The sequence below is a fragment of the Eubalaena glacialis genome, chromosome 6 (genome assembly GCF_028564815.1).
Source record: "Eubalaena glacialis isolate mEubGla1 chromosome 6, mEubGla1.1.hap2.+ XY, whole genome shotgun sequence".
NCBI lineage: Eukaryota > Metazoa > Chordata > Mammalia > Artiodactyla > Balaenidae > Eubalaena > Eubalaena glacialis.
Genome location: NC_083721.1, coordinates 150301859 through 150326107, shown reverse-complemented (window position 1 = coordinate 150326107; position 24249 = coordinate 150301859). Strand labels below are relative to the sequence as shown.

Below are 24249 nucleotides of genomic sequence, written 5' to 3'. Positions count from 1 at the left end.
GGTGGCGCAGTGGTTGAGAGTCCGCCTGCTAATGCAGGGGACACGGGTTCGAGCCCTGGTCCGGGAAGATCCCACATGCCGCGGAGCAACTAGGCCCGTGAGCCACAACTACTGAGCCTGCACGTCTGGAGCCTGTGCTCCGCAACGGGAGAGGCCGCGATAGTGAGAGGCCCGCGCACCGCGATGAAGAGTGGCCCCCGCTTGCTGCAACTAGAGAAAGCCCTTGCACAGAAACGAAGACCCAACACGGCCAAAAATAAATTAATTAATTAATTAATTAAAAAAAAAATTTAGTGAAGCAAAACCACTAACTGGGAAAGCAACAATGTGGTATTTTTGCAGTGATTTAAATATGATGAGGGACTTCCCTAGCGGTCCAGTTGGTAAGACTCTGCCCTTCCACGGCAGGGGCCGCGGGTTCAATCCCTGGTCGAGGAACTAAGATCCCGTATGCCGCACGACCAAAAAAATAAAAATAAAAATAAATAAGTACAATGAATCTTTGCTTCACTTTCTCGAGATAGGTACCCTGTGAATTTCAACTTCTTTGTTCCATCTAGGATATAATATTTTTTTTTTTTTTTTAAAGGAAAATTGCCACTTTATTAGGGAGGCAATCCTATTAAATGAATACATGCCCAGGAGTGTTCATGTGACAGAAGTCATGTTATTCCTCAATGGTTATTATTTTAAGCTTCTTCCATAGGCTGAACATCTTTAATATTTAAAATGTAGTACTATAAAATTATTGTTCACATATACATCATTTTATATATTTGGAATATACATTTATTTGGACATATCACAGAGACATTTACACAAAAGTAACTACAGTGTGTTTTATTAGTGACTGAAGAATTTTCAAGAGTGATTTGATCATGATAATAGAAAAAGAGAAATGGGCAGGTTGGAAAGAAGGAAAGAGAGGAAAAGGAAACAGAGAAGGAATGAGAGTCATCAAAACTGGTCATTACAAAGGCCTTACAAATCACTTATGCACACATTCATTCCTGGTTTCTTGAGGTAATTTATTGGAAAAGTAAGATAATATTATGCATGTATGTAACCCACAAAGAAAGAGGACACAAGTGAATCTATAGAAACTTAAAAATAGTTAACACTAATTTGCTTCCCCAGTTAACCTTATTGCTCATCCCTTTGTTTTTTGCTCTAAAATTTATAATGTCAGTCCATATAAACAGTGTTTCAATATAGTATATACCATTAGGCCCGTGTAAGTACCAACAGATGCACAGAAGTAGAGATTAGGAAAAGTCATTTGCCACTCAGTCTCAATTACTGAATAGAAATAAAAATAATTTAAGGCTATGCTTTCCCAATTACTCTTAGGGGAGCACTCTTTGAAATTACAGGGCAAAGAAGAATGGTGAAAAGCTCCAAAGATAATCTACTCCATCCCATCCCGTCAATCTTATTGCCAGAGACACCACTGCTCCTCAAAGTGCGGTCCTGAGACCAGCAGCATCACCTGGGAGCTTGGGAGAAATGTGAATCTGACTCCACTGCAGACCTGTTGGGTCGAAGTCTACATTTTAGCAAGATGCTCAGGGGAGTTGAGTTCCTGTTAAAGTTTGAGAAGCATTGGGCCATAGCCTTGTAAGAGGAAAGAAATCCAGGGCTACCCTGGAACAGTTGAGATCCAAGGTGGAGAAAAAAATCCAAGATGTGATTTGGTGATCATTGTGGGACATATGAAATACTTGGAAGACATTTGGTGACACCCTTACAAGTCAGAACAAAAGGAAATTAAATTGTCTCGGGAGAGAGGAAGGTTAAGAGTCAGATAGAAAGAAACCTGAAATGCTTTATATCTGACCCATAGAAGCATGTGCGAGATCCTTTTAGGTGGATCAAGAGATGGCGTTTTGTTTCTATCACGTTCATTTTTCAGGGACCTCCTGTTTACGGCAAATGATACCGGTTTTCCACTTACAGTGGTGATCGAATTTTTTCTTTGTAAAGAAGTTTATTTCAGCTTTTTTAAGTGGGTCAATTTAAAGAACTATAATAATTAAACAATGGGGCAGATGGATTGCGGTTGGAACACGAGTGACTAGGAAGCAGGCTTGCTGTTCTAGGTCAATATCACATTTCACAGATGAGTACCATGTTTAAAAAGGAAGAGGGGACTGCCAACCTTTCTATTTTGCCAAATAAAGGTATTTGAAAAACAGAGCAAACCAACTTTTACTATCTGCTCTCACCACATAAAAGAAAGAATATTTTTAAAACCCCAAAAGCAAGGAAGCAATATTAGTGAAAAAAGGATAGACCTTTCCAAGAAAATATGGTTGGGAATCTTAGAAGGATACGTACAGACGGGTCCAAAGTCCTCGCCAGACAAGTCTCAGAATTTAGTTGTTTTTTTTTTGGGGGGGGTGGGGGTGGGATGGGTTTCTAGAAAGTTATGAAGGTAGTATTGTGGCATCTGAGGGGATACCCCATACCGTGTCAAACACATTAATATTTCTGTAGTGAAACATGAATATTCACACTGAATTGAAGACTGACCCATATGAAATCAGGTCAGCTTTTACCACCAAATAAGTTATGAAAAAACTTTCAGTTTTCAGACAGTTTTGGATTTTGAAATTACAAATAAGAAATTGTGCTCGTGTGTGCCCTTTTTCTTCTCATTTCGCTGTGAAGCAGGGTGCACTCCACCGCTCACAAGCGCAGGTCCGAGAATGATGACCCGTGAAGTGTGTGTGTGGCCTCTGCTCATAATTTCTTCTAATTCTCCAGTTATAACCATAGCACTATGGTCATGAGGTATATTAATTCATGTAATATTCTACGTGATAATTATTGAAGAGACTTCCAAATGATCAAATGTAAGCTCTATGAGGAAGGAATGTCTGTTTTGTTCACTGATGTATCCCAAGCACTTGAAGGTGTGCCTGACACATTTCAGGTGCTCAGTATTTGTTAAATAAAGGAAAGATTTGCAAGTTAACAACCCATGCAAATACTAAAATTACCATTGGCAGCTCATGGATATAGAGAGTTGAGTTATGGTGTGTGTGTGTATGTGTGTTAAGTTCAGAGCAATCTGTTTCATTCTTTCTGTGAAAAAAATACATGTATATGTGAATGCTTCCCACTGGTTCTACAGTTGTAAACAGAATTTGGCTAAGGGAATCCAGATGATGATGTCATACATTGAATCATCTGAAACTGAGTCAACACGAATAAGTATTTGGGACTGATGGTTATTTTTTAAAGACAATATTTAATTTTCTTTGCTGTTTTGGATCCACGTGGTCTAAAAATAAGTGAGAGTTCAATGAACTTTTAATAGGAAAAAAGACCATGAACACAGTAAAATCATTCAGCATAAATAATAAAATAATGCTGTGAAGTTTTTAAAAGAAACTGCTTAGCAACCAAGGATCTGAAGTGACTTTAATAGTCACAACAAAATGTGACTTCAGCTGGATGAAATGTGGTGGCAAAAAAATAAAAATAAGATAAAACCTAGTATAATCATGACTTAATTGTTCCAGAAAGAAAGTTAGTTTGGTTCTCTTCCCTTGACTCCTATGGGTATGGTTTTGATGAAAGTATGATTAAACGAACAAAAATTCTTTGCCAGGGAAAAAATCATCCCCAACTAAGAGTAAGGCAGTATCACTCTCTTTGAAGTGAAGGCAACATGTTAGCACATTGTAAATTATTGGCGATTTTTTCAGAACTAAGAAAATCCTGCAGGCACTTACCAACCACATTGTATAGTGAAATTTTACATGGTTCATGATCCTACTTATCCAAAAATTATAGAGCTCAATTATTAATAAGTAGCATTACCTTCTAACCCTAACAAGCCCTTGGCCATTATAGTCATAATCATAAACAATCATAATGATTGATTGCATTTGCCAGGCCCTGTATAATAAATATTAGTCATCTTACAAACTTATGAGGTTAGTATCACTGCCCCCACTCCCATTTTACAATTGAGGAAATTAGAATTCAAAAGGTGAAATAACTTTCTGAGTTTATACCACAGTAAGTGGCCAGCAAGGGTTGCAATCCAGATCCATCTCCTCCATATACTGTCCACTGTACCACACCACCTTCTTTCAGCAACGTTTGCCGTGTGAAACACTTTGAAAATCCGTGGCTCTCTGGTGTAAAGGTAACTGACACCCAACAGCAAGCAATTCCAATGATTATAATGCATGTTTCTGCGTTTTTATCTTTTGCCACTGCTTATGACAATAAACATACCCATAAAGTCAAGAGAATGCATCTCAGATCATAGTCTTTTCTACTTACCATTCTTTTCTTACTGAGTTACTGAAATTGTTCCTTCTGAAATAGATTTGTGGGGTTTCAGTTGTCCAATTAATTGTTTTCTTGTACTATGTGATATCTTTTTTTTTCTTTTTTTAAAATTTTTATTAGAGTATAGTTGATTTACAATGTTGTGTTAGCTTCAGGTGTACAGCATAGTGATTCAGTTATACATATACATGTATTCATTTTTTTTCAGATTCTTTACCTATATACGTTATTACAGAATACTGAGTAGAGTTCCCGGTGCTATACACACAGGTTGTTGGTTACCTATTTTATATACAGTAGGGTGTGTGTTAATCGCAAGCTCCTAATTTATCCCTCCCCACCACATTTCCCTTTTGGTAACTGTAAGTTTGTTTTCGAAATCTGTGAGAAAAAGAATAGATACATGTATATGTATAACTGAATCACTTTACTGTACACCTAAAACTATCACAACATTGTTACTCAACTATACTCCAATATAAAATAAAAAGTTAAAAACAAAAAGAAATCCGTGAGTCTGTTTCCATTTTGTAAATAAGTTCACTTATATCATTTTTAAATTAGGTTCCACATATGAGTGATATCATAAATAATGAAACACTTAGTTATAGTTTTGCGAGGCACTACCAGAAAGGAAGTACAGAAAATCTATAATACAACCTAATTTATTTTAAGCAAAGACTCTCCATATGAACAGATCAAAGAAGGAAAATATTGTCATAGAAGCGAAGTGTAATTAAAACTATAAATCATCAATTCATTCCTTTAACAAAGGCATTGAGTACCCTGGTATGTATTAGAAATTGATAGAGGTGCTTGGGGGTATATTACATTTGACTTAGTAAAACGATGCTGAGTCCTTAAAATGAAAAGAGACTCTAAAATATCCTGTTAAGGCTGATGTTTGAAATAAAACCATAAAGGCTAGAGATTGTCCCTTCAGTCACAAAATATGTGTAACCTAGAACATCGCTGTATTGTTTGTTCCCAAAGTTCAAACTCTGCACACCTGGGGGTCTAGGAGATGGTTCTAGTTGGGCCCAGAATGACTGTAGGCAGAAGGGGATGTGGCCTTGACCTGAGCCCGCCTCTCCATTCACTGCCAGGCTGATTAGACCCAGGCCAAAGCCTCAGGGCTGTGCTCACCACCCTTACCAACCCTTAATTCCTGCCCATCTCTTCACAACAGCGATCAGGCCTCAGGCCACTGGCTGTTCCTCCGTAATTGTATCTACCTACAAATTAATAGCCTTATTTCATTTTTTATATTTTTGATAACCTAGACAGGATTTTTCATTTAGAGTTGTGCTCTAAAATTGTCTTCTTCAGGGACTTCCCTGGTGGTGCAGTGGTTAAGAATCCACCTGCCAATGCAGGGGACACGGGTTCAAGCCCTGGTCCAGGAAGATCCCACATGCCGCGGAGCAACTAAGCCCGTGCGCCACAACCACCGAGCGTGCGCTCTAGAGCCCGCGAGCTGCAACTACTGAGCCCGCATGCCTAGAGCCCGTGCTCCACAACAAGAGAAGCCACTGCAATGAGAAGCCCGTGCACCGCAACAAAGAGTAGCCCCTGCTCACCGCAGCTAGAGAAAGCCCGTGTGCAGCAACAAAGACCCAACGCAGCCAAAAATAAATAAATAAATAAATTTCTAAAAAAAAAAAATTAAATTGTCTTCTTCAAAAAATTTAAGTTTAAAAAAAAAGTGTAAGTTGATTTGGAGGGAAATATCCAGCACAGTTGTTCCTCAAATGTAGCCAAAATTATGCAACTTGTACTTGAATGAATAACATTTGGAAATGTTGGTTTTAAAGAAATGGAGCTGAGACACTAGTGTCCTGGCCCTCTGTCCTCCACCAGTGAATCTTCTAAGCTGGACCCCCTAAAGACCTCAATCTGGTTTTCCTAGAAAGTGTGAGAGTTGAGCCAGATAAACTTTAAGAGTTTCCCAGTTCTGAAATTCTGTGCAGGTGACCAACCGTGAGGATGACCCAGGACCCACATTTAGCCGTTTAGCGGGTGTTCCTAGCAAACGGGGAGTTCATTCCCCCCAGAATGACACTGGGCTTCTTTGGGGGACTTTGAGTATGTTTAAAACAATAGTTAAACCTGCTAGTTTTCTACCTGTAGAATGCCTCCATTCCAAAGAGAGTAAAATAATGGACATCTTTTTAAGGAAAATGACTAACGATTTTGTCTCAAGAGTCCTTACCATGAGGCTTCCTGAGGTGTATGACCTGCTCTTCTGATTGCTCCCTCCCATGAAAGTTGGAAAAATAAAGGTTCCCAGGACGGTGCTCTATCTCTGTTTTGGACTTCCCTCGTTTCTTATCCTAACATTTTAGAAAGTTGTCGTTTACAATTCCGTCTGCTCAATACTAATTTTAGCTAATAAAATGCAAACAGGTTTTGTTATGTCATGCCTTCCTCTAAACCCTAGCTCTGCACACCCACTTCAAAATAATTCCCATTTTCTCTTTTGACTTAGGGCCTTCTGTGGCTCCTTCAGAGTTGACATGGGCTGTGTAAAGAGTCAGAACCCCCAAGCCCATCTCGCCTGTGGGTCCATCTTCCCCCTATTTCCGCCTCCTGCTGATTTAGCTCAGGCCCCATGGACCCTCCTTAGTATAGATATTTGTGTACTCGTTTTATCTACCCTAAAGAACTGACAGCACCTGAGGGCAAGATTCATGAGCAACACTTTTACAACCCTCAGAGCCTTAAATGACGTGAGAGATGAGTGGCTATCACAAATTGAATCTAAATATTCACTCCGTTGTTCTCCCAAATGATGAGAAAGAGGGGGAGAGGAGAAAGAGGGAGGGGAGGGGAAGGGAGGAGAGGGTGAAGCTGATGGGCAGGGAGGGAGGTGAAAGGTAAGAAGTAAGGAAGCAGAGATAAAATGGTTCACAACGTGTGGTGCCTGTACCACCGGCAGTAGCGTCACCTGGAAATTTGTTAGAATTGAAGAATGGGGGGATTTCCCATCCCTGACATACAGCATCAGGAGCTCCAGAGGTGGAGATCCAGTGGTCTGTGGTCTGATGAGCCATGCAGGCGATTCTGACGCAGCTAACTTTGAGAATCACGGGTACAGACCTTCCTCTCGCCTGTTTTCTCTATGAAATCTCTTTCACTCTTCCAGGCCAGTGCTTAGCAAACTTCAAGGTGCATGCAAATCACTGGATCTTGTGAAAACTGCAGATTCTGATTCAGGTGGTCTTGGGGCCACCTGAGAGTCTGTATTTCTAGCAAGCTCCAGGTGAGGCTCTCACTGCTGTTCGGTTGTAGAACAACAACAACAACAAAATATATATATATATATATATATATATATATATATATATTCTTTTTCAGATTGTCTTCTCTTCTAATGAGAACCTCTGCTTCTATCTGGTAAAAAATAAAAGTATTCTGTTGCTCCCGGGTCAAAGTCAGAGGGCTGTTTCTCAAAGAATATCAGAGATGCTTTCTGTTTGCCCTGGTAAAACCCCTTTAATAACCTCACACCACAGTGCGGGTTCCCACAGCTGACTGCTTTCCAAATTTAGCCAAACTCAGGAGTGGACATTCTAGAAAGGTCCAAATTTTGTTTTCATCACTGTCTTTTCCCTCCTTTTCTAGAGCTGCAAATCTTGGGAAGCGGAATAGGGCAAAAAGAACAAGTTCTGACTTCTTTGGTTGTTTCATAAGCCACATGCATTACAGGTTGGTGTAAATGCCCTGGTTGAAAAAAAAACCAGTGATGGTTTGATTTTGTAAAAGAGAGAATTGTACTTGGGCTCCAGCCCCGAATATCTTCCTGGGATATAGAACTTTTTTTTGGCTCAGATCCTACTCCACTCAATTATACTAATTAACTAAAATATCCAATAAAATGTTTTACTCAGAAGAAATGGTGACAAGTTATTATCCATGCATGCCTAGAGAGGGCTATATTTTGAACGTGTGTCTCTAAAAGAAAAAGTTCTTGGACAAGAACATCCAGGAGAGAAGATATTTTGAAGAAAGGAACCTTGCTGACCCTCTTGAATCGAACAAATAAACTTTATCAGGGGGTCTCAAATGGTAGAATTCTAAACATTTCCGTGCAAGTTAGATGAAAATTCATGCTTTAAATAATCAAAGGATGTTAAAGAAGAAAAGAACCTTAGAAATCAACTAATCATGACTCTACATTTTACAAAGAGCTCCAAAGAGCGCAGAGACTTGTCTAAGAGCTCCTGGCTGATTGGGACACAGGCAAGGCTAGAATTCATGTCTGCCAATTCCCAGCCCGGTGCAATTTCCAGGACGCCACCTGACTTAAACCTCCATGTCCCTGTGAACTGACCCACCATTAGCTGCTACTCCAGTTCCTTTTCAGACCCTTGCAAGAATTGCACGGATGCTAGCAATGCTTCTATTAAGCCCCGGCTGGAAGAGCTGGGAAGTATCTAATTTCTAGGCAGCCTGAGTAATGGCATTATAGATAGATGCTCATAATGTTAGCACCCAAGACTGCAGGCTTACTTGATTAAATGGCAACGTGGATCCCTTTACTTGTTATTTTGACAATTAGATGGTATTTCCAGCGCATCTTTGACCTGACACTTGTATTTCATTTTTAAAGTGAGTCAGGGAGTGAGCAATTCATTGTAGTTTTACAGAACAAACTATACCTGTAGGTCATTAAAATTTAAGAAAATTTCTCGCTATGCAGTAATAAACCTAGTTCAAGTGTCTAGCACATCATGCATGCTTTTAATGGCCTGTGTGCTTTTCAAAGATGTGAAGCAAGACAAATTGTGGAAAAGGAAGATGCAATACTGCCTTAGAGTTGCAGTTTTAAATGTTTTGCCATTTTCAATAGAACTGTCTGTTACCTTCTATGTTTCCAAGATATAAAACTCTAGTCTATATGATCACATTTTTAAAAATATTTCCTTTTCATTTCCTAATGTGAGTAAATACCACCCATTTGTAAGAAGTTAAATAACATTAATTCTGCAATGCTCAAATACATTAGATGTTGCAAAAAAGAAGAACGCGTAGCTTTGGAAGAAAATAATTCAGAAAAAGCCGACCAAAGAAGGATCAAAATTATTGTATAAATCATAAATGTATATATCAAAAATTAAAATTTTTACACTTAATTTCTTACTCATTTGGCATCTGTGCTCAAATTACTTGTCAAGGTGAATAAACTAGAGCTGGAACACAGAAGCTGATGCTGTTACCCTTAATCAGAAATAATTTAAATATATATATTTTAATATTATGTAATATATTGTGTTATTTAGAATTTCATTTACATAATTTACGTACATACATTTTACCTTATTTCTTATATTTTTCTGTATATATATATATGTATATGTATATATATATTCATTTTAATAAGCTGTGTCTGCCCGGTTGACTAAGGGGCAATGTTGACTCTTTTTTTTTTTTAATTGTATTGGATTGTAGCAGATTTACAATGTTCTGTTAGTTTCAGGTGTACAGCAAAGAGATTCAGTTACACATATACATATATTCATTCTTTTTCAGATTCTTTTCTCATATAGGTTATCACAGAACATTGAGTAGAGGTCCCTGTGCTATGCAGTAGGTCCTTGTTGGTTATCTATCTTGTATATAGTAGCGTGTGGACGTTAATCTCGAACTCCTGATTTATCCCTCCCCCCCTACATTTCCCCTTTGGTAACCATAACTTTCTTTTTGATATCTGTAAGTCCGTTTCTGTTTTGTAAATAAGTTCATTTGTATCATTTTTTAAAATTAGATTCCATATATGCGTGGTATCATATGATATTTGTCTTTCTGTGTCTGACTTACTTCACGTACTACGATAATCTCGGTCCATCCATGTGGCTGCAAGTGGCATTATTTCATTCTTTTTCATGGCTGAGTAATATTCCATTGCATATATGTACCACATCTTCTTTATCCATTCATTTGTTGATGGACATTTAGGTTGCTTCTATGTCTTGGCTATTGTGAATAGTGCTGCAATGAACATTGGGGTGCAAGTATCTTTTCTAATTATGGTTTTCTCCGGATATACGCCTGCAATTTTGACTCTTTCCTGGGGATAATATTAGTAAATCATTAAGACTTCAATTTCTCTCCCACTTGCATTACATGTTTCTGTTACTTTAATTCAAATCAACAACATTTATTAGCAAGAAGGCAGCATCTCCTACTTGTGGAGAAATGACTAAGACAGTCGCTGATTATGAAGCAACATGTCAATATTGTCATAATCCCATGTCCTTCCGAGGGACAGACTGTCTCTGTTGCTCTCTCTCTCCCTTCCCCCCTCCACCCCCTCCATAGGTTCATGCTCTTATCTTTTAGTTTTCTTCATGCTTGATGAGGAAGCTCTGTCCAGACCTTCTTTTTACTCTAGTAGAGCATAGGGAATTTTTCTTGACCTTTTTCCCGCATCATCTACCTTTGTCTTCCTCTCTGAGTATAGTTGTGGGCTGAGTATTGGCTTCCAAAGTCTTTTCTTTGCAAGAACATGCAAATGTGGAAGCCCCAGTGCAGCAAGTCGCCTTTGCTGGGGACCCGGGCTCAGCTTCCTCTTCTCAATCCTCTTTGATCTCACAAACCAGGGTCTCCTCCACCATCTGGAGTGGACCCATGACTGTGGGCTTCAGCTCTTTCCCTGACTTGGATCAGAGCCCTGCCTTTGCCAGCATCCCGTGATCATACGTAAGAGCTACTCTTTCCTAAGGTGTTTTGCTTGACTTTTCCCAGGGCTACCTCTGCCCCTCCCTCAGATCACTACTTTCCAAGTCTAAAGATATCCTGAGATGGTCTCTGGATTCAGTATGTTCACCTTCTTTCCTCTGTATTGTCTCAGGTGGAGGCATGGAGTTTCTGTGCTCTAGTCCTCTGCCCAACACCTTTGAAGATGAGGTTATGGAGTTACACTCCTCTGTTTGTTTTGTGGCTGCTGGAAATATTTTATTTTGGTTTGTTTTATTTTAATAAATTTTTTTTCATTCCTTAAGTGTTAAAGGAGGGAGACCCCATGATCCAACTTCACACAATGATCTTTTCTGCATATCACCTCAAAAATCACATAAGTTTCTCTACAAAAATGGCACAGATTTGGAAAAGTTTAAATGAAGATTAAAACTTCCATACCAAATAATTAATTTCATTATTGATTTTATGATTATAAGAGAATGTAATCTTTGAAAAAAAATTTAATATAGAAAAGTATTGTAAAGGACACATTTATTCTCATATCATTTGGTGTGTTTTCGTTTAGTATTTTGCTTATCTGTGGATAGTTTTTAAAAATTGGATTTACATGACATATGTGGTTTTTTTATTTTGTTGTTTGTTTTGCCTGTAACAGTAGGCTATGCGCATTTAACATAGCATTAAGTATTTTGGGGAAAAAAAAAGGTTTTAATCATTTGGAAGCATGCTAATGTATTTAAATAATCCCCTATTGTTGGACATTTTTGCTGCTTATAATTTTTATTAACATTAATGCTGGGATCTATATAAACCTGGATGTATTTCCTTTAAAATATGTTATTAATAGTTATTATAAACCATGATTGTTATACAGTGCTATGAGGGAGATAAAGAGAAATCCTGCACAAGATTAATTCTCAGGACATAAAATTTTGAATAAATTTAGTTCTATGTCTCTTAGTGCTTGTTCCTCATAAATTTAAGGTCGAAAATCATGTGAATTCTGGTGAATTATTGAATGAAAGTCACTGAAGCATTTCCTAAGTTGTTTTTTCATTGTTTTCGGAAAATATCACTTTCTCTGCCTTGATCAGTGCCCTTTGGCTTTGTCTGCAGAGTTCAGAGTAGCATAGTGATTCAGTGCACAAACTCTGGGGTCAGAAGGACCTGGGATCGATTCCCAACTGTGTCTCTTGTGGGATCTGCTGCCTCCACCACACCTCCCTCTTCCCCCCCCTTCTTTCATTATGGTCCAATGACAGTGACTTTTCTTCTGTCCCTCAAGCCAACCAAGATCATATCCAGCTTGGCCCCTGATTCCTTGAGACATAACACTCTTCCCCCAGTCTACTCATGGCTGACTCTTTCCCATTCAAGGGTTAGTTCTCTGCTCAGATAATGTTCTTATTAACTTTCCCCTGGAGTCATCCTCTATTCCATTACTCTGCTTTATTTTCTTCTTAGTACTTCTCATCGCTTAAAAGTATCTTAATAATGGCCCTAAAAATAGTAATAATAAAATAATGGCTCTGATTGATGGTTTTTATTAGCTTACTTCAGCACCCATAATTCTCTTCTACCCACCTGCAGCTCTGGTGCCCTTCTGCAGTGAGGGATACTGCCCTCTTGTGGACTTTTAGGATATTGCTACTAAAGGCACAAAGTAGTTTCATTTTTTGCAACCACAGGCTTGTTTTTTGGGGACCCGGTGTGAGAGTGGGCTGGACTCCCAAGTGTCAAGTACCTGAGGCTTACTGATTTACAAGTGGCAGATGAATACATTTCTAATCTATCTGAAACAGGAATGACTTAACATGTGAAACGACCCTGGTGTAATAATAATAATAGTTACTATTCAATGAGTATTAGTACAAACCACAGTGCCAAGGGATTTTCAAATATTATCTCATTTAGCTTAAGCATTGTCAGCTGGGAAAACAAGGCAATAACTTGAGACATATAAAGAAAGCTTTCCCAAGCCTCGGAATAAAACTGGTTCTCTGTGTCCAAGCTTTGTCTGCAACTTTTTTGGGGAAAATTAAAAAAAAAAAAGTGACAAGGTGGAATAACAGTTATTTTGTTCAGCACCAGAGGGGCCTGAGTTCTTGACTCAACTCCAGTGCTGACTACTATGTGTCACGTAGAGATTCGTTTGTCTTCTCCAGACCTTAGTTTCCCCAAATGCAGAGGCTGAGGGCCCTTTCAGTTGTGAAGTGCTTTCAGCAATTATGCTCAACAAGTGCCAAGGGGGTCAAAACATCATTTCTTCATCCTTCCCAGGAGTGGTGGCTCTTAAATCCTTAAGACTAGGACATCACTGGTGTATGTTTATTACATGCCATGTTAACCTTCAGTCAACACCTGAAAATTCTTATTTTATAACAAAGTTACTTCTTTAAAGCCCCTAGAGGTAATCCTTCACTTATGAATGATAGCTATGTTTTGAATGTAATTAACTATTTATTAATGTAATTATACATGCCTGTGTTTAACTCAACAAAAATCTATTTTGTAAACATGTGTTGAGTACCCACTCTGCCCTGGTGCTGGCATGAGGGAAATATCAACAAAAGAGATAGCTGTAACCCATCTTCATGAAATCTACTATCTAGTGTGTCATGACATCATTTCCAGTATCATCTTCAAAAATAATTGGGGGTAAAATGCCAAAATTTAAATGCTGGGAAATTAAATATATTAGTTATATTATGCATGTTGATGGCATCATAATATAGGTTTTAAAGCATCTGCTTTGGGGTCTGACAAATTTCTTTTCAACTTCTTATTAGCTGTGTGGTCTTGAGAGAAAAGAAAATTGGAAACATTCCAGCAGGCAAGTCGGGCTTGGCAGAATGCCGAAAACGGCAAAGTTTCTTAATACTATACCTAAATGGTTGGAAGTCATAAAAAAGCTGAAGAGTAATATCATCTTCTGTTATGTCTGAAACTGAAAATGGAATGCTTTACCCGTCTATATCATACTAATATCCGCTGTCTTTCTGTTCTGGGCCCAGATACTGTAGAAGACAGGTTCAGTTTTAACCCACCACCTAAATTGACTGAAAGGAGATTTGCCAGAAATAAATTCTGCAAATAACTATGCCAAGTAACTGCTATGTGCCTAGCACTGTTTGGGGGCACAAGAGATAGAGCAAGGACCAAAATAGAGGGGGAAAAACACTGTCCTCATGGTGTTTACAATCTAGTGGGGAGAAATAGGCAATAAATAATCTAAAGAAATAAATCATATTTCCAGAGAGCACATGGTCCAAGGCAGGAGTGTCCTGGGGTGTCCGAGGACCAGCAAGGAGGTCAGCTACACTGGGGTGAAGTGAGTGAGAAAGAGAAGCAGGAGGTGAAACAGAGGTCATGGGGGACTTTGGTTTTTATCCAGAGTGTGTGAAGAAACCATTGCAGGGTTTATGCAGAGGGGTGAAATGAACTGACATATAATTCAGCCAGTGGAGTCCACCAATGCATGTTTTCAAAGGATCACCTCTGGCTGCACGTTGAGAATAAAATGTTGGAGACAGGGATGAAAGCAGGAAGACCGGGCTGTTATAATAATCCAGGTGAGAGATGATGACAGTCATGATCAAGGTGGGAAGAATGTTTTGATTCTGAATCATTTAGAAACATGATTTATAGTGATGAGGAAGACAGTGGGTGGAACGAGTTCATTTGAGTTTTGGGGCAGGGGAGGGGGAAATGTGGAAGTTCTGCGATCTAGTTTTAGACACGTCAAGTTTAGTGTGTCCGTTCATATAGACAATTGGATATACAAGGAGGGGTGTATATTTGGGGGTGGTATCTAAAGCCAGGAGACAGAATGAGATCAGCAAGGGAGTGAGTACAGATGAAGAACCGAGGATGTCCAAGGAGTGAGGCTTGGAGCATCTCAAGGGCTAGATGAAAAAGCGTCAGAAAAGACTGAAAAAAAAGTGGCCAGTGATTTGTGAGGAAAATCAGGGAAGTGTCTTACCCTGGAGGAAAACAGAGGAAAGAGCTTCGAGGCAAGGTAGCAATCAGCTGTGTCAAATGCTGCTGTTAATCAAACCGAATGAGGCCCAAGAGCTTACCATAGGATTCAGCGATATGGGGACTGTGGGTAGCGTTGCCTTGACTAGGAAAGGGTGTGTGAGTTGTAGGAGCCAAGGCTGATTGGAGAGGAAGAGGGGGAGAAATTGGAATCAGGGAGTGATTAGTGTATAGTCTACAACCTTCCTGCTGTACAGGGGAGCAGAGAAACGGCGTGGAAACGGAAGAGGAAAGTGGGGTCCAGAGAGAGAGACTTTTTTTCACTTTTTCTTCTAATTGGAGTATAGTTGATTTACAATGTTGTGTTAGTTCCTGCTGTACAACGAAGTGAATCAGCTATACGTATACACATATCCCCTCCCTCTTGGACCTCCTCCCACCCACGCCCCCATCCCACCCATCTAGGTCGTCACAGAGCACCGAGCTGAGGTCCCTGTGCTATACAGCAGGTTCCCACTAGCTATCTATTTTACACATGGTAGTGTATTTATGTCAAACCTAATCTCCCAATTCATCCCACCCCCCTCCCCTTACCCCACTGTGTCCACACCTCTGTTCTCTACGTCTGCATCTCTATTCCTGCCCTGCAAATAGGTTCATCTGTACCATTTTTCTAGATTCCACATAAGATCCAAGAAATGACATGTTGGTTGGTCAATAGTTTGATTCAGTAAATAAGGGGCAAGTGATGAGGCTGGAAGGAAAGGGGAGAAATGGTGGAGGAGTGTCCCTGAGTGGGAGGACTAGGGATGGAGTTCACAAGTAGAGAGGTTGACCTTAGCTAAGACTATAGCCACATCACCTATTGCAGTGGTTCTCAAAGTGTAGGTGCAGATCACTAGCATCAGCATCACTCGGGAATTATTACAAGTGCAAATTCTCAGGCCCTGCCCCAGATCTCCTGATTCAGAAACTCTGAGGTGGCGGCCCATATAGTACAGATGCTAATGTGGTCCTGGGAGTGTGGGAAATCCTCTTCTGGCTACTTCTATTTTCTTAGGGAAATAGGAGGGACATTAGCTGAGAGTGAGGATGAAGGAGAAGTTGTTGGAGATTTGAGGAGACAGGAAAGGTTTGCAGCGGCTATCCAGAATGGGACGGTTAGTGATCTAGGGAATACAGTGAAAGTGCCTGGGAACATTAAGTGCCCACCTGAGGGTCACTGTCCTGTGTCTACACTGAGACAGTCAATTTGACTGTGTCATTTTCTCCAGCCATGTCCAGCTGGAGTTGACAAGATAAAAGAGAAATCCAGAGGAGGCATAAATGAAGAAAATGACTAATCTCTTATAAATATGAACTTTATAAGTAAACACTGCTTTCCAGCTTGGAAATTGTACATTTCCTGAAGACCAATTTACCTCTTATTCTTAAGGTCCAACGTCCAGCCTGGAGGCCTGACCCATTTGCTTCTTGGTGGAAGAGCGATGTCTGCAATTTTGCCACCACTGCAGTTTTTGAGTCCCAGGTGGTGCATCTGACTCAATAGTCAGACGGCAAACTAGTCAGAGCAGGGGCGTGCACCCAAAGAGCACCCAGAAAAAACTGTTTCTTCAGTTCCTCCCCTGCCCACCATATTCCTATTTGGACAAAATTATTATTTAAACCAAAGCTTGCCAGTCATGAAAGACCACATATTGTATGATTCTGTTTATGAGGAATGTCCAGAATAGGCAAATCTCTACACAAGAACTAGATTAGTGATTGGTTAGTGCAGGTGGAATGGGGGGTGGATGGGGGGTGATAGCTGAGGGATGTCACAGTCTCTTTTTGATGTGATTAAAATGTTCTAAAAGTGACTGTGGTGCATGTATCTGTGAATATACTGTAATCCATTGAATTGTACACTTTATGTGGGTGAACTGTATAGTATATGAATGATATCACAAACTTGCACACACACACATTTACTTACTTATCTATACAGATGAAAATCAAGGACTTCTTATTGAAAATAAATCAAATCATTTAAACATATAACTGAATTCTTTTGCACCTGTCTTTAAACAAATAGAAGAGCTTCCTTCAAATGCTGAGAACTTTCTAATATATATATTTTTTAAAAACTTATAGCCTCTGATATGGAAAATAACTTCCAGTAGTTAAGCTTTTATTTCCTTTAAAAAAAAAAAAAAAAGTAAAGGAAGAAGGAAAGCCAAGTCCTGCTCTGTGGTGCTTTGTTGTGAAAAACTTGGACTAAAAGGTGCTGTTAAGTCCATTTTTCAAAGCTAGATCCTCTCTGAATGATCAAAACAAAGGCTCCCAGGCGTCTTAAGGTGATACATTCCTCTTTTGTCAAAGTGGCATAAGCTGTTGAGAACAAATTCGTTTCTGCTTCCGTCAGCTTCATAGCTGAGCTCTAACAGTGTCCTTTATTTCACTTTTGCATTAACTTTTTTGCTCTAAGCTTGGGGAACCACACTCCTTTTCATGCTATTGTTGAAATGTGCAGCTTGTCCCTGTTTTAAAACATGCTGGCACTTACTTACCTCTTGTTCCCGGTGATTTAAAGTGACACAGGGAGCTCAGCTCGGTGCTCTGTGATGACCTAGAGAAGTGGGATGGAGGGGGGCGGGGAGACGCAAGAGGGAGGGGATATAGGTATACATATAGCTGATTCACTTTTTTGTACAGCAGAAACTAACACAACATTGTAAAGCAAATATACTCCAATGAAAATAAAATAAAATATTAAAACAAAATAAAGGGACTCCTCAGTCATCCATGTCGGCCAATTTGTCTTTGAGTAGCAGAGTCCCAAGACCATGCAGTCTTGTCTTCCAAGACAAGATGTGTTTTTGGTGGATGTTTATGAAGAAGTTACTGGACACTCCCTGAGCAGCATGGGACTCAGCAGCTGGGGCAAGAAGGAGGCATTAGGAGGCCAAGTTAGCTTTTCAGCCAGTGGCTCTGTGACCTTGGGCAAGCCACTTCATTCTCCCCTTCCACATCTAAAAATAAGGGGCTGAATCAAGTGACCTGTGGGGTTCTTTCCAAAGCCGACTTCTAGAAAAGGCATGAACTTCTGGGAGGTAGAGAGCTGGGACCCCAGAGTCTGAGTGAGCTGGTTGGAATTCTGGTTTGCTACTTACTGGTAACTGCATCCTGGTTCTTCAGTCTCTCTAAGCCTGTCACTTCCCGGCTCAGACCTGCTGCCTAGGTACTGCCTGTGAGTTACTGTCTCACGTGGGGTCAGGGCTATTGGTATTCACAGTCATGATGCATCTGTACTCAACTCAACACAAAACCAAAAGAGGTGGCCCCGCACACTTTCGGGCTCCCTGGGGAGCAGGGCTGGCACGTGTGAGATTATTAACCACGTGGTACTAACTACAAAGCATCAGTCCAGGAAGGGCTGGACGATGCCATGGAGTTTCAGGCAGCAGAGTTCAGGACCGGGAGTGTTGGTTGAGAGAAAACGTAAGTGAGTGAAGCTCTCCTTGTTTGTTTCTGTCCTTCTGTCCCGCTGGCTCTCCCAAGTTTATTTTGGTTTTGAAACCAGGCCCTCCCGGGGGAGCTAACCGAGAGCAGACCCTTCAGCCTCTTCCTGTCTCCAAGTCTCCAAGCCTCGGCCGGGGGGGCGCCCAGTTGGTCCTGAGGCGTCGCCCGCCTCGCTGGGTGCCCTTTATAAGCACCGCCCCCCTTCCCGCACTTGATCTCTAGACTGAGTCCTGCTTCCTAGCCTCCTGCCTTCCCCTTCCTTTCCTCCTTCTCTGATCCGTTCAAAGGAACACCTCTCCAATCCTTTGGTAAATAAAGCAATACAAACAGAGGGTTTTTATTTATTGCACCAGTCGGATCTCAGAAGACTAGAGACCATGGTTCTTCACACAGTCTGTTCCTTGTCAGCACTCTCGCTGGTTTGGAGGTGTTGCTCTGGTCTGAGATGCTGACTTCTGCTTGGAGCTGAAGTTGAATGCAGGGCTTTGAGCGCTGGGCTCCGAAGCGTGTAACTGCGGGACATGGCCCCATGTGTGTTCCCAGGCCACATCCACTCGCTCTGTCACTGTGTTTAATTCATTCCATGATTCGTCACGTGCAAATCATGGAAAGTGCTTCATTCTTCGGACCCATTAAGAGGACTGAACATTCCCCAAGAAGAGAAACTGGAATATGCCGCTATTTAGATCAGGAGTCAGCAGACCCCGGCCTGAGGGCCAAATCCAGCACTGCCTGTTTCTGTAAAAGTTTCACTGGGTTGTGCTCATTCACTCATGCATTGTCCACGGGCTGCTTTCACACTGCATGGCCACTTTGTTGCAAAAGAGATTATTTGGCCCCAAAAGCCTGAAATATTTACTCTCTGGCCCTGTTCCAATAAAGTTTACCAAGCCCTGATTCAGATTTAGAGACACTTGATATGATGGTACATTGAGGATAGCCATATAAATTATCTATATTTCATTTTTCCTGTGAAGCATGTGTTTTTTCTACAAATCTTATAAAGATCCATTTCATTCTGCCATTAAAACTAAAGATATCAATAGGAAAATCTTGATAATCTAAGACGGTCTCTCTCTGAATGTTGAGGCCATTCATGGAAGTTTAGGGCTGGAAAGAGGCCTTAGTATCATCTAATCTGGTCTCATCATTTGATAAGTTGGAGAAACTGGAAACCCGAGATGGATGTCCCCAAAGTCCCATGACAAGTTATGACTGTCACAACCGATGACCCAGGGCTCCCAGCTTCCTGCCCACGGCTTTTTCTGGCCTGCTAAAAAGTCACTGAACAATAAACAACAAGGTCCTACTGTATAGCATGGGAACTATAGTCAATATCCTGTGATAAACCATAATGGAAAAGAATATGAAAAAGAAGGTATATATATATGTATAACTGAATCACTTTGCTGTACAATAGAAATTAACACAACATAATAAATCAACTATACTTCAAAAAAATAATTTTTTTAAGTCTAAGACTTTTTTAAAAAAAAGTCTCCCACTACTATATATAAAATAGATAACTGACAAGGACCTACTGTATAGCACGGGGAACTCTACTCAATATTTTTTAATAACCTATAAGGGAAAAGAATCTGAAAAAAACATATATATAGCTAAATCACTATACTGCACACCCAAAACTAACAACATTGTAAATCAACTATAATTCAATAAAAATTTTTAAAAAAACAAATACAGTTCTCCTCTGACTCATTCAACACAAATGCCCACAGTGATTTTTGAAAGGTAAATCTAATCATTTCCACTTCCTTTACTTAAAAGGCTTTGACATATTCCAGCTTAGGATAAATGTAAAATCCCATCTATGGCCTGAAAGACCCTGCCTGGCCTGGCTTCTGTCTGCCCCCCGGCCCCATCTCATCCCATGCTCCCTACCCTCTGTCAACCAAAAAAAAAAAAAATTGCAGGAGGCTATAAGAAAAAAGAGTTTATTTGGGGGTCTTAAGAAATGCAATTCAGAAGACACGAATTTGGATAAAACCGAAGTATTCCAAGGAAGAGAAAGAGTCAGGGACTTACAAAGGTATAAGCCATGAGGGTTACTCTGACACAAGAAAGGAAATATTTGTCCTTACAGGATGGCTGTCACGAGTTGTTTTAGAGTGAGGGTCTGATAAGTATCTTGATTTTTATTTTTTGTACTGCAAGGTGTACTCATTTTATTTTATTTTTTTTTATTGAAGTATAGTTGATTTATAATGTTTCGGGTATACAGTAAAGTGACTCAGTTATACATATATATATCTATGGATATAGATATAGATTCTTTTTCAGATTCTTTTCCCATATGGGTCATTACAGTGTATTGGGTAGAGTTCCCTGTGCTATACAGTCAGTAGGTCCTTGTTGGTTATCTATTTTATATATAGTAGTGTGTATATGTTAAGCCCAAATTCCCCGTTTATCCCTCCCCTGCTTTCCCTTTTGGTGATCGTAAGTTTGTTCTCTATGTCTGTGAGTCTATTGCTGTTTTGTAGATAAGTTCATTTGTATCACTTTTTTAGGTTCTGCACATAAGTGATATCCTATGATATTTATCTTCATCTGACTTACTTCAATAAGTATCTTGATTTTCTGGCAGATGTCTACACGTGTTTCATCCACAGTCAAAAGGTCAGATTCCACCCAGGCTGAGACACGTCTAAGTCCATCTTCCTCGATGGCCTCCCGGCTCCATTTTGGAGAGCTCTCTCAGCAATACCGACTTCTTTTTACTTTTCCTCTCCCACCTCCCTCTTCTGCCGGCAGCAGCCTCCCCCCACCACCCCCAAGTATGGGCCAGGCTCTCCCTCCCCTCCCCAGAGAGCCTAGTCTATTCCTAGTCTTGGGGTTGCCCCCTCCCCCGATTCCAGCTGGGCCACTCCTACTCATTTTTTGATCTCATCTCAGTGGGTACTTTTAGGAATCTCATCCCACTCACCACTTCTAAGACTTCCTTAAGTCAAATCCTGCATTTTAGTCTTTATTATATTATATTATATTATATTATATTATATTATATTATATTATATTATATAGCATAGCTGTAGTTTTATATTGAATTAGTTATAATTAATAATAAAAATTATATATTTTATTATAATTATAATAAAATAAGATATAATTAATTAATATGTTAATATAATAAAATAATATATTACCAAAATAATATAATGTCAATATAATAAATATATTGATAATTAACATACTGCTATTTATGATAATATTATAATTAACTAATATATTAATATAATAAAATAATAGTATAATAATCATTAATAACAGCATAGCTCTAATTTTACATTGAATCGCATAATTGACTTGATTAATATCTGTTCTCTCCCCAAAGCCAGTAAGCACCATAAGGGCAGATATTCTGTATTGTTTTTATTTGCCTAGCGCCTAGCACAGTGGTTGATCAATATTAGGTACTCAATAAATATTTCATGACAGAAATGGATAGAGGGAGGGAGGGAAGAAAGGGTGGATGGACAGGTGGACAGTCATGGCATGTTTGAGCTAAGATGTGTGCTTTAGCACAGGTACTAGATTGATGGGATGAACATTGTGCAAATTTTCTATTCACTAAGAGCAAGGGAAACATAAGCATTTGACAATGGGATTGTTGAAGTCGATACCTGGGACATCTCCTTGCTGTTTTTGCACTCTTCCCATGGACACTCTATTTTTATGGGAATGTAGTAATAACAAGTGTAGTGCGTGTTTCTTAACTACCACAACTATTTCTCAAATGCACACTTGTGGCTTCTGATTCATCCATGTTGTTAGGGAGGAAAATCCAAGCTGTCACAGGCTTATGAAAAGCCCTGCATTCTTCCCCGCTGTGATTCTTCATGACTAATGTCATTAAACGGCCACAGAAACTAAGCCGTTGGTCACAGGAAAATAAAAATGGTGTTGTGCTGGTTGTGTTTGGCACAAAGCCTTTGTCGGGGCAGATATGCATTTGCATGTTGAGGACCCCTAGAATGAACTGCCTTATAGCACTCAATCATGTCCAAGGAATCGAGCCCTTATTAAAAAAAAAAAAAACAGCAACCTAGGGACTTCCCTGGTGGTGCAGTGGTTAAGAATCCGCCTGCCAATGCAGGGGACACGGGTTGGAGTCCTGGTCCAGGAAGATCCCACATGCTGCGGAGCAACTAAGCCCGTGCGCCACAACTACTGAGCCTGTGCTCTAGAGCCCGCAAGCCACAACTACTGAGCCCACGTGCCACAACTACTGAAACCCGCGCGCCTAGAGCCTGGGCTCCGCAACAAGAGAAGCCACCACAATGAGAAGCCCGTGCACCGCAACGAAGAGTAGCCCCCGCTCGGCACAACTAGAGAAAGCCCGCACACAGCAATGAAGACCCAATGCAGCCAAAAATAAATAAATAAATATTTTTTTTAAAAAAAGAAAAGGTCTTAAAAAAAAACAGCACCCTATAGCAATCAACTGACTCCAAAGTTTTGAGCCTTTTACTAAATGCCTAGGCAACTAGGATGCTTAGGTTGACCCCTACACATTTAAGTTCATGCTCTTCAACAGTTATCTTAGAAGAAATAGAAAAAAAAAATTTATTTCAGTGGCACTGCCCTTACTCTAATTATCTGCATCTCTTCCTTGGGACTGACCTCAAGACCAGGAGTCTATGCTTAAACACATCCTTAGTCTTTTGAGGGTAAATTTGACTTTTTGAAAACCCAGTGTTATGAAGAATCAAATCTGGTGAATAAAATCAGACATCAAGCTGAGTAATAACATTTGGTCCAGACAAGGTTTAAGTCCAAAATGATACAGGTTTTCTTATGTGGCGAGCAAAAACAAAAAAGCTCTAAAGAGCCAACTGGTTTTCTGTGGGGAGTTCCAGAAATGTTGCCAGAAATGGAAAACACGCAAAGCTTCATCAGAGGACAGGGCTTACAAGTTTGACGTGTTTGTTTTAAAACTCAATCTCATTTCTTTAGAGATTTGAACCAGCTATCCCAGGGGCCAGCCTTGGCCAGCAAGATGTGTTTTATTTGGATAACATGGTGATTTATTTTAAAATTGAGTCAAGATTTTATTATTATTTTTTTAATTTAATTTTATTTATTTATTTATTTATGGCTACATTGGGTCTTCGTGTGGCTTTCTCTAGTTGCGGCGTGTGGTCTTCTCATTGCAGTGGCTTCTCTTGTTGCGGAGCACGGGCTCTAGGCACACGGGCTTTAGTAGTTGTGGCTCTCAGGCTCAGTAGTTGTGGTTCGTGGGCTCTAGAGCGCAGGCTCAGTAATTGTGGCACACGGGCTTAGTTGCTCCGCGGCATGTGGGATCTTCCTGGACCAGGGCTTGAACCCGTGTCCTCTGCATTGGCAGGCAGATTCTTAACCACTGTGCCACCAGGGAAGCCCCAAGTCAAGATTTTAGAATCAGGAAATTTCAAGTACAAATTTTGGATTTCTGGTGTCCTCTGAAGATCTGGCAAAACTGAAAGATCTGGGTACTTCCCTGATGGTCCAGTGGTTAAGACTCCGCCCTACAAATGCAGGGGACACAGGTTCGATCCCTACTCGGGGAACTGAGATCCCGCATGCCGCGCAGTGAGGCCAAATTAAAAAAAAAAAACAAACTGAAAGATCTGGCAAAGCTGTCTCCACGACCCCACATGACCATCCCCTTCTGGAAGGAAGTACCTGCTGACCCCTTTATTAAGGAAGTAGCCAGGCCTGGCCCCTCACTGCTATGATGACCCACCAGATTTCACTATT

The 24249-nt window shown here is 40.2% G+C and overlaps 1 protein-coding gene across 12 annotated transcripts in view; it reads left to right on the top strand.

Moving 5' to 3' along the window:
• Positions 1 to 24249, top strand: part of THRB (thyroid hormone receptor beta) — a 395093-nt gene that overhangs the window by 231975 nt on the left and 138869 nt on the right. The window lies entirely within an intron of this gene.